Genomic DNA, 19,261 nt, shown 5'->3' with positions numbered 1-19,261 from the left:
TTGAAGAAGTTCTGGCACTTACGTTAGTGTGTTTTCCAAGCATTCAACCATGGAGGTACATCTCTTTATGAATTAATGTTTGTCAGTTTTCTATTATATATCAATCAATGATATTTGTTTAACTTTGTATGCTGTTTTCGTAAGCATTTTATTTCACATTAATTTTGTCATAAAAAGAGTTATATTTGGTCATTTCTTATATATTACTCGTTCACGAGCGAGACCTCTAAAAAATAAGGTAAGCCGCATTTTAACGGCAGTACCCCTAGGAACCTTTATTCGCCCTACAGAATAAGGTGTTATTGCTTGTTCGCGTTTAAAGTCTACAAGCTTTTGGCGACCAGAGTAGGAGAGGTAGTCAAAAAATTGATAAATCTCTTGCAATTCTAACTACATAATTTCTCATCTAAAATTATGCCACATAATACTATGAGAAACAAAAGAGGAAATCCACAAGAGTACGATGATCAAAACAATGACATCTCTCTGGAGAACCCTCCTAGACCAACTACTCCTGTCCATGAGGACAATGAACTTCCTCTCCTAAATCCTATGGAGGTTGAAAGGCCATATAGTCAAATGAATTCTCTCCTACGAGAGGCGGTCAGGCCTCCACTCACAACATAAATATGATAATTATCTTATACACCAGTTACTTAGAGATAGTGAAGGGTTTGTTGGCTGAAACTAGGGATAGTCAGAGGGTAAAATTTGATTCTGATCATTGTATCCTTGTAGGAGAGTCTGCTAGAGTATTCATTGTTATACTAAATAATGTATCCAAACCTTCTAGGGAGTCATTCTCAAGGAAGGTAGATAGGATCATAATTGACATAAAAAATTCTCCGAACGCTACTAATGATGCGTTAACTAGAAGTGTAGCAACTGAGGTCGTGGTTACTAATAAAATGCGACAATGTGTACAAAGGAATGAATTGCCACTAGGATACCCTCCAAAGCACACTAATGGGCCATCTACTTCAAGAGTAGTTGACAGAAGTTTGAACATTCCCTAAAATCGGTCTGGGCCATAAATCTCTCTAATACCGATGACAGTTTGGGAAACTTTAGGAGGAATGATGGGTTACGAAACGGGTTGGATTCAAACTAGAAACCTAATGTGTCCTCAAAACCACCTATGATGCAAAATCTATTTCCTGCAACTCCCTATGAAATTCATGATCATTACCAAGTATTCCCACTGCCCACTCCGCAAAGGGTTGCTCAACATAACTTTGTTTTCAGTAATAACCCAAATCCTAACGTTGGAGGGTATTATCAGGCACCTAATTTCAACAGGTCTTAACAAAACAAGCCGTCCTTAATTGGCAGGCCCTCCACCAGGGTTTTCTATAAGGCCACCGCACAATAATGGCATGAATTTTGTTAATTATCCAACAAGATCATGTGTCTCCACCATGAGTCATAAGAATCATGATGACCCTCACACGCAGACCATAATGGAAATTCATGTACACCATACTCCAAAATGGCATTCTCATGAACATGAGGTTCCTTAAATGAGGTCTTGTGTCCCATGGGTTGTTCTGTGTGGCCACGAAGAGGATGGAAAGCGATTTATACATACCAAACTATTGAACCACCATTTGAGGATTATAGACCTCCACTCCATATTCATCATGCTCGCCAGCAGGAAGATCTCTCGGATTCAACAAAACATTCCACCCGTGCGAAAGGTAGGAATGTAGGGCAAATACTCCATTCAAACCTTGCAATCATAAAGATCAAAGGATGGTTCCAAAGATTGATTTCCCTTCCTAGGACATCCCATGTAGGTCCAACTCACAGGGAGTTCCGTCATCTGGAGAAGACTTCTTATGATATGGAAAGGATACCCTAACACGTTTGGCTCTACGATGGTGAAAGCATAACTATCATAAGTAGTCAGTTTGTCAACATCTGACACAGAGTCAGCTACAGGAATAGACATAAGCGCCACATCCCGCGCTTTTATCTTCAATTCCTCAATCTTTATGGGAGTCAATACCATTAGGTGTGGAAGATAGAAAGATCCCCACACAGTGAGGATACATAATGGACCAAATACTTGCTGCATGGCATTGGCCTTATAGGATTGCGGTTGTACTCGGGCCCTATACATACACCTATAAAATATCTCCAAAATAATGGAGGCAAGTGCCAAGGTTTTTTTTGAACCTGTCACTACATTAGCAACAAACTTCAATAGGAAGGATGGTACACTACCACAGATGCGCGCTTCAGTAGATTACTAGCATCAACGGTCTCTACCCATTCTTCGACCATCAAGTCCTTACTAAATATACCAGAGGGGGAAAAACCAACGATGTACACAATGTCATCGAGCGTAACAGTCATCAAGCCCCTCCTCATCACAAAACAATTAAGGGAAGGATCCCAAAGAGTCAATAGTGCAGTGGACAAAGCGCCATCAAAAGGAATCTTTGAGACAATGGATAACTTCATAAAGCCCGTGATCTGTTTTTGTGCCATGATTTTCCCTTTGCTTAGTAAACTCGGTCGAACCAAGAGGCTGAGCCATCAGTGGCGGACCAGCCTTAAATCTATTTATTGGACAAAGTCCAATCACAAGAGAAACTATCATCTTGAAAATTAGAGGATGGAGGCAGTGGTCTTCCCCTACCATTATAGCGTCCAAGGAAGGCTTCAAATATTGAATGAAGTATTCCTTATCACTCTGGGATGTAAGGGGGGGGGGGGGAGGAAAGCATGACCCAAAGTAGCCACTCGAATCGAATCTTGCGATTCACCAAACCACTATATCTCTGGTCGAAGACATGTAGGTGGCCCACAATAACATCATATATTTTCCTAACATCTGGGGATTTACTGTTTGATTTGAAATCGAGGAAGGGCATGAGATAAGGAGTTTCCATTTTTGGGTAATTGAGTGCTAGAGAGAAAATTGCTAGGCGAAAGCAAGTGGAAAAGGAATTGGTCAAGGTAAGAATAAAGAAGACAAGTATGATTGTCCAATTTATAATTAAGTCCCAATTTCTTACCTTTGTAAAATAAATGCTAAATTACGGATTGGGTTGAGAAGGATTGAAAATCTAATTAAGAACGAAACCCAATGCTTGATTAATAAAATTAATAATGGCCCAATAAAATACAAGTTTTGTCGGTCAGCCCCTATTTAGAGAAATATATACACAAAAAAATTTCTCTAAATTGCCCCAAATTAGTACATGCAAAAAATACAATCTTGGGGAGACAAGAGATGACGTTAGTCCTTCATTTATGACTACCATCGTTACACTTCAGCCGAAATTTTATCGGCTCAAGAAAATAAACTCCCTGCAACACTCTATTTGGGGGAGTGGTTGGATTTTGCTTCTCATTTATTTTAAAGTTATTTCATTACCATAAAGGAAATTAATAAGAAATAGCGAACCTCCATGGAATCTAAAGAAGAAAAAACATCGGAAGATTATGGATCATCCCCACAGAAATTCACTCCGTCCGACTCTGGAAACGATAGTGATAGTTCAAGTGAATTAGAGTCACAAAGCTCAGAGTCATCTCATGGCTCTCTAAAAAGTTCTCAAGATGATCATCAAGGATCATCAAAGATAAGGAAGATTGACTCTGGTACTTTCCCAAAAGAAGTAAGTTCCAACGAGGAATCAGACACTGAATCGGATCTTCGGTCAGTGGAAGATAATGAAGAAGGCATTCGTTCATCTCGTAGTCCCATCCATAGTCAAACCTACAAGGGTGTTGATCCAGAAATGTTCATGGATGACAACGAACTGAATGAGGATGGATATGTTAGAAGCCATAGAGACTACTGAAGTGATCAGGATGACTAAGCAAGGTTCTTTTATTAGATCATACATTTTTTCACAAAGGGAGGTCCGAAAGTAGGTTCATGTTCTTATCCTCTTTGTTAGTTTAAATATTTTGTACAAGAAATATGTTAGGGTACAATGCCTTCATAAATATTTTGGTACGTGACATAATATTTAAATCGTAACATAATTATATGACAAATATTAGTAATATATTATTCATGAACATCTAAATGAAAATCTATTATCTAAAACAAAATCAAAATGATAAGGAGAAATGAACACTCCGGAATCTTTCTTTTATCATTAACCCGTTGAGAAAAAGGAACATCGTTAAACCAACCAATTAATGAAAAGATAAATTCATGTTTTCCAAGACGTTCAAAATACGGAAGGGATTTAAAGCATAATGACGATTCACTTCCAAAGTGACCCTTGATTAATCTACACATTCCATCCCCTCTATAAATAAAAAGATATTGATTTGGGACATGCTCACCCTCAAAGCATAAAAATTAAATTCAATTTATCTCTCTCCCTCGCATCTCTTTTCCTCCACCATCAAACAAAATGGAAATTTTGAATTTAAATGAGGAGTTTGATGGGGAAGTTGATTCCGATGAGGAGATCAATGAGTATCCTGACATCTGCGATATCACTATCTCGAGAAGGATATCTTCCATGAATTCAAGAAAACCAAAGATGAACTGGTTACCAAGCATTTAGAACAGGCGTATGAACGAACGTTTAGTGCCGACCATAAGGCAGAAACACTATCAGTCACTCCTGAAAAACAGAGCGCCACCAAGTGGGCGTCATCCTGGATCTTGCAAGGGTTATTTTGTCCAACATGGACTGACCCACGTAGACAAACTCGGCTCTAGTCTGCAAGGTCTGGGGAAGGAGATAGTCCCCAAGTTTCTCCAACCTAACCTCAATTACTAGTTCTCTATAAGAATGATCTTCATGCGATTCCCCTACTATGAAGTCACTCTGTTGAGAGAGGATGATAAGAGTCTCACATTGCTGCAGTAAAAATACGCCTATGAACTTTGGGACGAGGAAGTCGCGAAGGGAAACCCATATTCCTACCATCTCACAACTTGCAACGATGATAAATTTGAAGACTTTGATTCAAAGTCAGAAAGGGCTTTGATACACGGGGACTCATGTTCTGAGGAATGGTTCTAATCACCATTAATGAGAACTGCTTATTGTGAGGGGATAGAAAAAGCACGAGGCTAATGCATGACCTTGTCCCTCGTGGGCATGACGTCGTCAGATCAAGTGTAGTTAGATTTCCTGTGAGTTTACACCCAATCGACTAGTAATATAGGAGTCGCCATTCAGTTTTTAACGACAATAAGAAAAACTGACAAAACCCGGTTATCGTGACATAAAGGGAGTGCAATTATGTTCGACCACGACGGCCATAGGTTCCCTTGTGATCCCTGGCGTGGGGATCGCTCAACGTACACCCGCAGGGCAGAGATTGAGAGTTCGGGGGACTGTAGCTACCGAGAGGAGTGCTCATCGATAATACTCCAGAGGCAGGTTATCCTTACTAGTTCAACATAAATAATTGAAGGGACATGCGTTAAACTTATTAAACTATTCTGTATTGATTTTAGCAATATGCAACACATAATACTAAATCGATCGTGATTATCTTATTTAGATTGATTTAAGGTACCTAGCATGATAATTCAATTGTCCAAGGTATTATCTTATTAGGCGTGATAGATCAATCAAGTTAATAGTTTGACAATTTTATAAAAGGGTGATGAAAGCGATTAAATCATACAAGGGACACATTACAACGCACCCTTGAGAGGTGCGTTGTGGTTCTCAGAAAACTAACCACTTGGCTTTGCTATTTCTCCTTTTATTTAACGAATCTCGGGTTTCTAAGCAATGTTCCAGTATTTAGGCTTAATTCATCAAGCTGCAAGGGGCAGGATGCGTTCTGTTCGACTTTTGGGTCGATTACGACAGAACGCTAGATCAATTTCGTAGCGTGAGGCTTAGGCTTAAGGCTAGAGTCAATACTCAGGTTTATGCAATTGTGTGTTCTCTTCACGTCCGGTTTGAGGCTGTATTTATAGGAAAAAGGTGTGTGGAAAGATAGATTTTAAGATACGGATCCAAAAAGAAACCTGAGATAAGACGGCCCCAGGCATTTTCAGCGCCCAGGGCTGGGCGCCGAAGATTTCGGGGCCCAGATCCAGGCGTTGAAAATGGGATCTGGGCCGAGTTTCTTTGTCAGATTTGGACTCTTAGAATACGGATCTTTTGAGGCTTATCGGAGTTTTTCAGTGCGTATTAACTTTATGACGGAATGCGTCTGGGCCCGTTACGAACTCCAAGTTCGTTAGGAATTTAGTTAATACGTAACTCTTATTTTCGAATTAGACCAGGAATGCAAATTCTATCTCTTTTAGGATTTATGTTGGAGTGCAACACCTAATTCTGACAGGTTTCTATCTTTTATGACTTTGCCACTTTTAACAACTACCTTTTACGACAGTTACTATCTTTAGCAGTTTTCCATAAATAGTAGTTTTGGCTGAAATGAAAAGGGTGATTGAGATTCGTTATTTTATAGGAGATGCGTTGCCAAGTGGAGATTTGTGTTCTCATCATCGAACCTTCCCTTTCGTGAATGGGGACAAAAGTAGGTGTCTACAGTTAGTCCCCACTTTGACTGAGTCTCGAGATGAGACGATGGTCAAAGTACTAGACGGAGTGCGTCATACAAGCCATGGTGTATGTGACCTGTTTTGCGAGGGTCTCACGAGCCCCCGAGTGATAACATTTGACTTAAGGGTCATCACTTGAAGTGTTAACACATTCCTCACGTGTCATTGGAATCTGTTTAACCGATAGTATAGAAACTCCCTCACTTTGTCATTGGAAGTATCTAAAGATGTTTTCGAAATCAAAGCTATAAAGTGTAACTAGGCCTGGCCAAGCCCAATCACGAGGTAAAACGTTTTAAAAGATTCTCATTTTTAAGGTTAGCTAAACGAGAAAACCCCCTTGTTTTTATAGGACATAAAACGAAGGAAAATCTAGCACATCGCTCTTTTTGGAAAAAAGGAAAACCAATCCTTTGATTTTTGGAAAAGGGAAACCATCTTTTGATTTTTTGAAAAACATAAACCATCTTTATATTTTTGGAAAAAGATAAACCACTCTTTTGATTTTTGGAAAAAGATAAACCATCTTTTGATTTTTGGAAGAAGATAAACCATCTTTTGATTTTTGGAAAAAGATAAACCGGGAAAAGTTATTGCTGTAATGACTAAGGACCTGCGCGGTTAGTGGGCGAGCCTGTCCGCTGAAGGTGGGCGAGCCTGTCCGCTGAAGGTGGACGCCCCGTCCGATAGAAGTGGACGAATCTGTTTTGATGTTTGAAAATAAGGACCTACGCGGTTTGTGACGTAGACCCCGCCGGCTGAAGATGGTGAGTCTGTTTTTTTGTTTTTGAAGAATTTATTTTCTTTTCATTTTCGAAAACTGAGGACCTGCGCGGTTAGTGGCGCAGACCCCGCCAGCTGAAGGTGGGCGAACCTGAATTCGTCTTTTCGACTTGGGACTCGCGTGGTACGTACCGCGATCTTGCCCGATTGAGGTGGGCAAGTCCCTATTTCATTTGTTCTTGTGATTTCTTTTGAGAATTTCCTTTTATTCATTCTTGTAAGAGCGAATTCTTTCGAGGGATGCTCGGATTTAGTTGTAACCTGAACGTGGGTTGACAACGTGCTTAGACGGACCATTGTCTTGAGGTCGTAATCTGGTTTTATCTTTTGAGATTATCCAAACACGGGACTTCGTACAGCGTAGTCTGGGAATGTTGTTTTAACTTTGCATATTCTCTTTTGAAATACATATTTTCTTTCGAGCCCCCAAGCACTTGTGCTTGACGGTCATTTCTTGTCAAAGAGGTTCCTTGGGGATACACATTTTGTAATGTTCTTGATCGTGTTTGGGATCGTGCTCGTAAGTGCGAGCGATCTTTGTAGTGGTATGCTACTTTGATGAAGTCGTGGAGTGCGACTTCATTTTTCGGGCGACAAAGTTTGCTTCATTTTTCAATGATTAATACGTCGAGCTTATTTAGGCCCGGATTGATCTTTTGACAAATAAACACTTTTTTAATTTGAGAAACCAACGACTTGATTTTTGTTTTTGTGTTTCGAAGAATGACCTTGATTTTTTATTTTTTCTATATTGCTTTGAAAAATGTACACATATTTTTTCTTGAGATGAGTCTGAGTTTCGACAAGCTTTAACTTTTGTTTTCACTATTCGGGCTCTAAAGGTGCTTTCGTTTTGATCTTGATTACAGCAGGGCCTCGTGTCCATTAACACGGTTTTAAGTCCTTTCCCGCTCCGCGCTTTGAAGGATCCTGGCCTTGGGCTACATTTCTGGCGCCCCAGGCCAGGCGTTAAAAATTTCGGCGCCCAGCCTTGGGCGCTGGAAGTTCTATTTTGGCAGTTCCCGGATTTTTTAGCGCGTTTCCGAATGGGATTGGGACGTCACTCGATGCTTTCTTGTATATATAGGGGTTAAGTACGTCTTTCTTTTTCACCACTCTCAATCTTTCTCTCTTTTGCAATTTGCTTAGTTTTTATTTTTTCCCTGCTCTTGCCATGTCGATTCCTCCCTTTTCCCTCCAACGAGTTGTTAGGCGCTGGTTAAGAACCCTTAATCCCACAGAAAAGGCTTTGTTGAAAGGACCACTTAGAGGCACTCTTGGGCTTACAACAAATTAATATTGATTATAATTTTCTGTATGCGACCCTGGACCTTTGGGATTCTGATCACCATGTTTTTGTCTTTCGGGGTAATGAAATATGCCCCTTGCCGGATGAATTTGCCGCGATCCTTGGTTATCCTACCAATGCTACTCCTGCTACTCCTGGCACTGTTGAAGAGGGTAAGACAACTATAGGGGGTTTCCTAGGACTAGATGCTAACATGCTCGCTGAGATCGTTGTTCCTATTCCATTATGCCGTTGGTTATTGCCGAGACCTTACTGAATGCGGATGAGTTGAAAAAGGATGCCAATTCTGAAATTTTCAAGGGGAGCCCCCTATTGCTGAAGGTAATCGATCGTTTATTCGTGCAAAGTAATACGCCTATTTTTCTTTTCTTTTTTCGTTTGCCTCGATAACCCCCTGCACAGAGCTGATTTTCAGCGCCCAGAGCAGGGCGTCGGAATTTCTGGCGCCTGGTCCTGGGCGTTGAAAGTGCGCCCCAGGCAGGACTTTGTTTATTATTATTTTTCTGATCGTACCCGTTTTTTGCAGATTGGGCTCATGGAACGACTTAGGCTTTTAGAAACTCCTGCAGATCCTAAACGTTATCGCCCTATAGCTTTGGGTAACAGAAAGTATTTGCACCAAGGCCAGGACGAGGCCGAGTGGGCCTCCTATTTTACTCATGGTATATGCTCTATTAAGTGGGTGGTACCGTGGTAGGGTTTGACTAACATGACGGGGGGTTCCGAGGCATTAGTTTATGTTTCTTTGTTGGGGTTATCTCGGCCCGTTTACATCTTTCCTTATCGAGTCATGCGACAGTACGGCTTAAGGCAGACTATCCCGTTTTCTGATACGGTACCACCTAAAGTAGCGGTCTTTTCCGAAGCACGGGTTCAAGCGTGGGCTAAGTATTACGGTGGCCTCCCGCGTTGGACCGTGGCTAGAGATGGCTTTGTGGGTCTTTCTGAAAACTACAAGTTGTGGATGAGTTCCGATGATAAGGCTGCGAGAACTAAGGCTCGAAATGAAGAGCCGGCTGAGCTTTTGATACCTCGAGGCAGGGCTAAGTATGAGAGCCGTGATACTGCTAATCCTCGCGACCATGGTATTAAGACTGTAAAAGCTCGTCCTGATCGAAAGCGAAAGGAAGTTCCTCCCCGTTCCAGTTCTAGGCCTAAAAAGGTGCCTAACATGAAGGGGCCTGCCGTTCACAAAAGAAATGCAAGCTCTTGAGGCTGAGCGGGCTATAGCTGTTCAAACTGAAAATGTTTCTAAGGCCTTGGCATCCTTGGAAGTTAGTGTCAAGGAGCCTGTTCTTATGGAGATTGATATAGGGGCAGCGCAGAAGCCTGTGGAGGTGGACCCTGCGAACATTGCCCTCTACAAAACTTTGTTTGATGATCCGGAAGAACTCGAGTAGTGTAGTTCTTGTTAGGGTGTAGGTGCCCTTTATTTATTTCAGTTGTGTTTGTTTTTCATTCCTAGCACTTTTGTTTTCCTTCTTATTTATTTTTAAATATTAATAAAGGCGTGATTATTTTTTTTTTTTTTTTTTGCTTCTCCCATGTTTTTTATTTACTCATTCCCAACACTTATGCACATTATATTATTATTTGATTGGACCGAATCCATAAATAGGATTGCCTGCGTATCCTTGTTAAATAACTTTAACTTAGAATCAGGTCGCGCGTAGTTCTAGCTAGAATGAATTCTAGGATGCCGAATTTGATAAGTATGTTCTGAGAGGGAAACATATTATTCGAAACGGTAGAATAAGTGAAGCTTATTATTATTTTAATCTGTTGCTTTGCCGTACTGCAAGAAATTGTTTTATTTTTTGAGTACATGTATTTGCACTTTGTTTTTTTGAGTACATGTATTTGCACAAAAATCTTTTCATGTGTTTTTTGGTACGTATATCTGAATACGTGTTGTACCCCCCTAAGTGTTCGTTATTTTTCCGTGTATGTGCGGATAAAATGACAAGCACTTCTGGGAAAAATTTGGCAAGCAGAGAGATTCAGCGCCCAGGCTGGGGCGTTAAAGATTTCGGCGCCCAGCTCTAGGCGCTGAAAATGATTTCTAGGCAGGTTTCTCGGCGCATTGCTTCACATGTTCTTGCATTTATTTCTTTTTCTTTATTCCATTTTACTTTTTATTCGTCATAAATCAATTTAGACGCAATTTCGGAAGCCTTTTGGACTGTTAGTGTTAGACGCATTTTCGTCCGGATTAATTTTTTCTATTCGTGACTCGAAACGGCTTTGAAGATGGAGTTAGGGTGCGGAAGATATGAAGATCTTTGCGTAGGCTTTTTGGGTGGGTCGAGGTGCGTGTTGCTAATGATGTGGATAATGGGGTTATGTTTTTTTTTTAGCAACATTTGCATTGTTTGGATTTGATTTCTTTTGGGTTTCTTTGGGTCGCACGGGCTTGACCCTTATGTCTTGGAAATATGGAGGGGATGGTATGGTTTATTTTGTGGATTTCGGGAATTGGTTTTGATGTCACGATTCAAGACCGAGTGGGCCTTGCTATTGGGCCTAAAGTGGGCCGCTTTATTTTTTATTTTTGCAAGTATGATTAGTGCTTTTTTAGTGTTAGATTAATATTTTAGGAGAAATTTTACGCCTTTATTAATTTTGAAAGTAAGGAAAACACACTGAAATAAATTAACCAATATTCTAAGGGTTCCTAGGACCATATCTAAAGTTTTATTCTTTCTATCATCTAAAGAACTACTAGGCGTTTTGCTAAAGTGCTCTCTACGGCTCAAGCCTTGGGTTTAGTCTCGTAGAACCTTGGTCCTTCGCCTGTACTCATCTTAAACTCTATTCCCTTTGCGTTGACCCACTGACATGTCTTCAACCATCCGTTCTCGGCCTCTTCTAGTGTAGGAGCGATTAACCGAGTTGGATCGAAACTTTCATCTTGTAGGGCTAGGGTAGTCATTACAGTCTCGTCTTCCACGGGCCTCGATTCGTTAAACAATGTCCATAGAGCTTGGTTGTCAAATATTTCAGCTGTTTCAGTCTTGGTGAGGTGGGGCGCCTCATCCAAAGTATGACAATCATGGAAAATTTCAAATCCGGGTTTTAGCAGGCCATCCTGAACGAAGGGTTCAGGGAAGTCACAGCATGGGTGTTCTTCTCCTTCCCGGACAAACATACCGTTGAGGGTTCTTCGATATGGGGGAAGGAGGGTGGTTTGTTTTGTCCTCGCTGGCTTAAGGCGTAGCCTAGACAAGTGGTCAGCAATATCTTCCTCCGCGGGCTCATAGCCTAGGCCAAAGGGAGTAGATTTGTTGGGTAGGGGATGGAACACGTAGTTCTTCTTCCTTATGCCCAATGGAGTTCCCGGGAAATAGCCTTGAGCTAGCAATATTTTAGGGATGACCCGGGATGCACGTGGATCTAGAAATGCTAAATTATAGTCCTCAATGACTTGGATGGCTTCATCCACTTGAAAACCGTAAAGGTCTTCTGCAGTTTCGGCCGTTCCAACCATAGTACAACTGACGTCGAGAGGAGGGGCGCGTATTTCCAGAATTATCCCGTTATGGTTAAGTTTAACCATTTGGTGCAAGGTAGAAGCCACACCTCCCAAGTCATGGAGCCAAGGGCGTCCTAAGAGGAGGTTGAAAGTGGGCTTGATGTCGATTATTTGAAACTCCGTGGTACGTGCCACGGGCCCGGTTTGTATTGTGAGGTTGATTTTTCCCAACACAAGCCTTCGAGAGTTATCATAAGCTCGTACCCCTTGCGTGGAGGTTTGGAAGTCATCGCTTCCTAGCCCCAAGCAATGGGCGGTTCGCAATGGGAAAACGTTTACCGCTGAACCGTTATCTACGAGTGCTAGGGGGATGTTTTGTCCTTTGCATCCAACCACTAGATAGAGGGCCTTGTTGTGGGCGCCCCCTTTTTTAGGTAAGTCTTTTTCAGTAAAAACTATTGCTTTTTCCTCAACATCTCTTGTGACGTGGTTAACCAACGAGTCAGGTGCGATATCCGTAGGGACTGAGATGAGGTCAAGTGAGCGAATAAGTTTTTCACGATGTTCCTTTGAAGTGCACATGAGATCCCAGATGGTAATATCAGGTTTAGTTCTTTTTAGTTGCTTCAAGAGAGGATTTTTGGATGACTTCTGCGACGGTGGTATGCCGTACGTTTTCAGGAGTCTGTCTGACTAGGATGTCGTCCCCGGGAGGTGGGCGAATATCCTGTTGGTATACCCTTCCGAACCGAGTGAGGTTGTCAACTTTGGGCTCTTGAGGGGTGGTGTCTATGGAAGCATGCCCGGGCCAAGTTTCAGTAAAGAGGTCCTGGTCCGATACTTGAGACAGGTAGACATCTTCCGCATCATCATCCCACACACCGCACACTTCTCTCTCGATTTCATCCATAGGGACCATGGCGAGTGGCGCACCTTGAGGCGTAATGTACACCGTAGGGTCAAATTTTTATTTTCTGGTTGATCGAGAGAGATGTGACAAGAACCGAGTGGGCTCTTGTTGTTGTTGGGTTTGCCAACGTTAGGGAGAGGTATTACTTCATCCTCTATCATATCTTGGATCGTGTTTGTTAGATTCCAGAAGTTTTCAGTATCGTGCCCATTTCCTTGATGGGATTTGCAATAGTTGCCCTCGACCCAATATTTGTTTTTGAATGGAGGGTTGGGTGTGGGGCCTAAGGGCCTTAGCTTTCCTTGATTGGTTAGTCTTTGGAAGGCTTGTACCAGAGTCGACCCGAGTGGGGCAAACTTTCAATCTCGGGTCCACCTTCCAGGGCTCCTTCGGGTTGGGGTTTCCTCTACGGTGTGGACCTCTTGGGCTTGAGGCGTGTGGCCCCTGTTGTAGGTGTTATTTTTGTATGCAGGCTTGCTTTGTACTGTTTTCGCAAGGTCATCCTCGATCTTTATTCCTAAGTCATAAACCCTTTTGAAGGTATCAAGGCCCAAGTACCTAAGGTGTTGTTTATAAGCTGGGTCTAGGTTGTCAATGAATTTTTGGACCAATTCAGTTTCAGGAGGCCTATTGATTAGTTGGGCCGCTTGGTCTCTCCATCTAGCAAAGTGGGTCGTGAAACCTTCATTTTTCTTTTGGAAGAGGACTTCCAGCTCGCGCATGGTGACATGAAAATCCATGTTTGACGAGTATTGCTTGACGAAGACATTGACAAAGTCCTCCCAAGTGGGGAAGAGCTTAGGGTCCTGGTGGTAATACCATTTGAGTGGCACAAGTTCCAAGGACAGAGGAAAGGCAGGAAAATACATGGACTTGTCCACACCTTTCAAGTTCATGGCATTCACGAAGCTCAAGAGATGATCACGGGGATTGTCCGTGGCTTTGAACTTTGGTAAGTTAGATGAACTGAACTTTTCCGGTAGTTTGCCGGGAAAAGGTTTAGGATCGAGGGAGAAATACTTGCTCCCCATGGTTTGTTACAGAACCATTTTTTCGATCTTCTTCTCGTTATCGAGGTCATTTTTGGCTTGCGCAGCTGCTAAGGATTCGTTTTCCATTTTCAGTTGATTCATAAGTTGGGTCATTTGGACCATTTGGTCTCGTAATTCTTCCATGGACGTGTTTGAGAGTGCGAACCGAGGTTGAGGGAGTGGAGATCCTTGAAAGGGGGAATGACGGATGGAGCTTGGAGTTACTAGACCTTGTGTTGGTAAAGTAGCTTCGAGACGCACTAACCTTTGATTTTCAGATCGACGTCAAGTGGCAGAACCAGCCCTATGCATAAGACAAGCTAAAGTTTAGGCCCAAATTTAAGCATTACTTAGTCTAGACTCCTGACTCTTCCTATTGGTTTTCTATTCTCGCTTTTGTTGGTACACTTTGGCTCTTCTTTTGGTCATTCTTTGGATTTTCGAAACATTTTCCCGTGTGACATTCAAGGTTATTTTAATTAGCATGCTCGGTTTTGGTGCCGAACATTGTCGTCACAGGAGGCCTAATGACGACACAAGGAGTTATTTATTTTATAAGTCGTTCTTAGAATCGAGTGCCTTTTTTCATACGTCCTCGTAGAAAATTTGTTACGAATTTTTTATTGCTACGTATATTTCATGTGCGGGTGCCGAGGCTGCTGTGCCTGACCAAAAGGCCAGACAGCAACTTCAGCGCCCAGCGCTGGGCGTTGAAAATGATTGGCGACCAGCCAGGGGCGCTGAAAATGCGTCCCTGACTGGTACTCTTATTCTGTTCGCGTATCCTTTTTTCGTATATACGACTTAATTTTGCGTGCTTGCCTAATAACGTCCTTTACGCGTTGTGCAGCGTTGTGGAATCCGTTACAGGCCATCCTGGCGTCGCTTATTTTTGTGCCGGTCGCCCGAAGTTGCGGAACACGTATGTTGGTATAACTCTTTGGCTAATTGGTGTTTATGAATGTTTGGGCAATTTTTAGGGTCGTTGGTTTTCTAGTATTATTTGTCACACACAATCACATAATTCGCTACACATAACTAGCATTACAACATGAAGCAAGAATAATATGTCACGTAGTTTATGATACGCTTATATGGGTAATATTTGCGCCGGCTTGGTACCGCTTCTATCGTAGATCCAACACATGCCCCGGTCGAGGTAGTGCATTCAACAGATGAATTTCGTCCCAAGAGGCCAATCACGATGTAAGCCAAGGGGGCATGCACCAATGAGAGGGACCTAGTGGGCGAGAGATTGGGTTTGGGATGGGTGTACTACTAGCGAAAGTGCCGAGTGGACAACATTCGAAGCGTATGCACCCCCCGAGTGGCGATGGGTATCCTTAGTCCCAACTCGCGAGATGAAACACACCAAGGGAACCAAGATTCGTTATACGGTTCTGTCCGTTCACATTAATATGGTGATTTTCAGGTCGTCCCAACTTGATAAGGAAATAAACGCGGAGTAGGATCGTTTCACCCTTCGGCTATTTTGATTACCTACGAGCACGAGTATTTCATTAACATTCCCCAGCGGAGTCGCCACTGTGAGGGGGTCGAAAAAGCACGAGGCTAATGCATGACCTCGTCCCTCGTGGGCGTGACGTCGTCAGATCAAGTGTAGTTAGATTTCCTGTGAGTTTACACCCAATCGACTAGTAATATAGGAGTCGCCATTCAGTTTTTAATGACAATAAGAAAAACTTACAAAACCCGGTTATCGTGACATAAAGGGAGTGCAATTATGTTCGACCACGACGGCCATAGGTTCCCTTGTGATCCCTGGCGTGGGGATCGCTCAACGTACACCCGCAGGGCAGAGATTGAGAGTTCGGGGGACTGTAGCTACCGAGAGGAGTGCTCATCGATAATACTCCAGAGGCAGGTTATCCTTACTAGTTCAACATAAATAATTGAAGGGACATGCGTTAAACTTATTAAACTATTCTGTATTGATTTTAGCAATATGCAACACATAATACTAAATCGATCGTGATTATCTTATTTAGATTGATTTAAGGTACCTAGCATGATAATTCAATTGTCCAAGGTATTATCTTATTAGGCGTGATAGATCAATCAAGTTAATAGTTTGACAATTTTATAAAAGGGTGATGAAAGCGATTAAATCATACAAGGGACACATTACAACGCACCCTTGAGAGGTGCGTTGTGGTTCTCAGAAAACTAACCACTTGGCTTTGCTATTTCTCCTTTTATTTAACGAATCTCGGGTTTCTAAGCAATGTTCCAGTATTTAGGCTTAATTCATCAAGCTGCAAGGGGCAGGATGCGTTCTGTTCGACTTTTGGGTCGATTACGACAGAACGCTAGATCAATTTCGTAGCGTGAGGCTTAGGCTTAAGGCTAGAGTCAATACTCAGGTTTATGCAATTGTGTGTTCTCTTCACGTCCGGTTTGAGGCTGTATTTATAGGAAAAAGGTGTGTGGAAAGATAGATTTTAAGATACGGATCCAAAAAGAAACCTGAGATAAGACGGCCCCAGGCATTTTCAGCGCCCAGGGCTGGGCGCCGAAGATTTCGGGGCCCAGATCCAGGCGTTGAAAATGGGATCTGGGCTGAGTTTCTTTGTCAGATTTGGACTCTTAGAATACGGAGCTTTTGAGGCTTATTGGAGTTTTTCAGTGCGTATTAACTTTATGACGGAATGCGTCTGGGCCCGTTACGAACTCCAAGTTCGTTAGGAATTTAGTTAATACGTAACTCTTATTTTCGAATTAGACCAGGAATGCAAATTCTATCTCTTTTAGGATTTATGTTGGAGTGCAACACCTAATTCTGACAGGTTTCTATCTTTTATGACTTTGCCACTTTTAACAATTACCTTTTACGGCAGTTACTATCTTTAGCAGTTTTCCATAAATAGCAGTTTTGGCTGAAATGAAAAGGGTGATGAGAGATTCGTTATTTTATAGGAGATGCGTTGCCAAGTGGAGATTTGTGTTCTCATCATCGAACCTTCCCTTTCGGGAATGGGGACAAAAGTAGGTGTCTACACTTATGACATGACTTTAATCTCTTAAAGTGTTCTCATGGTCAATCCGATACAAGATCTAATAAGTATATATGCAAAAGATTATGACATCCAGTCAATCTAGTTCAAGAAACCGAACTACAAATCTACTTGCAATCTAATCTTCATTAGTCATTGGTCGTCCACCTTTCAATGACCTGGATTAGGGATCCTTTGTGACTTCAATATTCAAGTTCACTTATGGGTGTTTCTTTGTCAAAAATTCCATCTTGACATCCCATTTGAATGCTTTGAATAACATGGACTTTTCATTTAATACTAAACCAAATTAAATGAATATGAAATAAGAAATTTCATAAATATGAAATGGCTAAACCAATTGTTTTAAACACAGATCTAACGGATGTTCTAAAACAAAACATAGAAAATCAAAGCCATTCTCCAATATGCTTGATTCCCATGGTTGCTACATGTGCGTTGTGCTTCACTTGTGGCAACGGTTTAGTCAATGGATCTGCGATGTTGTCGTTAGTTCCAACCTTGCACATCTCGATTTCTTTCCTTTCAACGATTTCTCGAAGTATGTGAAATCACCGCAGTATGTGCTTGGACTTCTGGTGGCTCCTAGGCTCTTTTGCCTGGGCAATGGCTCTGCTATTTTCGCAATACAAAGCCATTGGTCCTTTAATGGATGGGACAACCCCAAATTCTTCGATGAAATTCCGAATCCAAACAGCTTCCTTTGCTGCTTCTGAGGCATCAATGTACTCGGCTTCATTTGTAGAATCCGCAATAGTGCTTTGCTTAGCACTTTTCCATCTTATTGCTCCGCCATTAAGGCAGAACAAAAAACTAGACTGTGATCTGAAATCATCTTTGTGGGTTTTAAATCTTGCGTCCGTATAGCCTCTAACAATCAACTCGTCTGTACCACCATAGACCAGAAACTGATCCTTAGTCCTTTTCAAGTACTTTAGGATATTCTTGGCAGCAGTCCAATGCGCCTCACCTGGTTCTGACTGGTACAAATCATTGCATATTGAGTGCGAACGAAACATCCGGCCTTGTACAAATAATTGCATACATGATGGATCCAATACCCGAAGCGTATGGAATTTCACTCATCTTTCTATGCTCATCAGATGTCTTGGGACACCGAGTCTTGCTTAGATATGTGCCATGTGTCATGGGTAGATGGCCTCTCTTGGCTTCCATCATATTGAACCTAGCTAGCACTTTGTCAATGTAGGTGCTCTGGCTTAGTCCAATCATCCTCTTAGATCTATCCCTATAGATCTTGATGCCCAATATGTACTGTGCCTCTCCTAAGTCCTTCATTGAGAAACACTTTCCAAGCCAAGTCTTTACAGACTCCAGCATAGGAATGTCGTTTCCAATAAGTAGTATGCCATCTACATACAAGACTAGGAATGCAATTTTACTCCCACTGACCTTCTTGTATACACAAGATTCGTCCTGATTCTTGATGAAGCCAAACTTATTGACTGCTTCATCAAATCGTTTATTCCAGCTCGTTGATGCCTGCTTTAATCCGTAGATGAATTTCTTAAGCTTGCATAACTTTCCTTGATTCTTTTAATAGACAAAACCCTCCGACTGTGTCATAAACACAGTCTCTTCAAGAACACCATTCAAGAAGGCAGTTTTGACATCCATTTGCCATATTTCATAGTCATGAAATGCGGCAGTCGCAAGGATTATCCGAATAGACTTAAGCATATGACTGGAGAAAAGGTTTCATCATAGTAAACGCCTTGAACTTGCTTGTAACATTTTGATACCAATCTAGCCTTGTATATGTATACAATTCCATCTTTGTCTTTCTTCAATTTGAAGACCCATTTGCATCCTATAGGTGTAAACCCATCCGGAAAATCTACCGAATCCCAGACTTGATTTTAGACATGGAGTCTATCTCGGATTTCATGGCCTCTAACCATTTAGTGGAGCTTGGGCTCGTCATAGCTTGCTTTTAGGTCATAGGTTCATCACTATCTAATATGAGAACATCTAAGTTTTCAGTCAAGAGGACGCCTATCCATCTATCCGGCTGAACCTTAGATCTATGTGACCTACGAGGGGCAACAACTTCTTGAGGAATTACTCCCACTAGCTCTCCTAAAGGCCTTGGAGGTTCTTCACCTTGAATGGCTTCTAAATAGTTCTTGGTTCGTTGTTCGTCTCGAATCTCTTCGAGGTCTATTATTCTCCCACTTGTCAATTTGGAA

The sequence above is a fragment of the Spinacia oleracea genome, chromosome 3, assembly GCF_020520425.1.
Source record: "Spinacia oleracea cultivar Varoflay chromosome 3, BTI_SOV_V1, whole genome shotgun sequence".
Taxonomy (NCBI): domain Eukaryota; kingdom Viridiplantae; phylum Streptophyta; class Magnoliopsida; order Caryophyllales; family Amaranthaceae; genus Spinacia; species Spinacia oleracea.
This window is presented reverse-complemented; position numbering follows the sequence as displayed.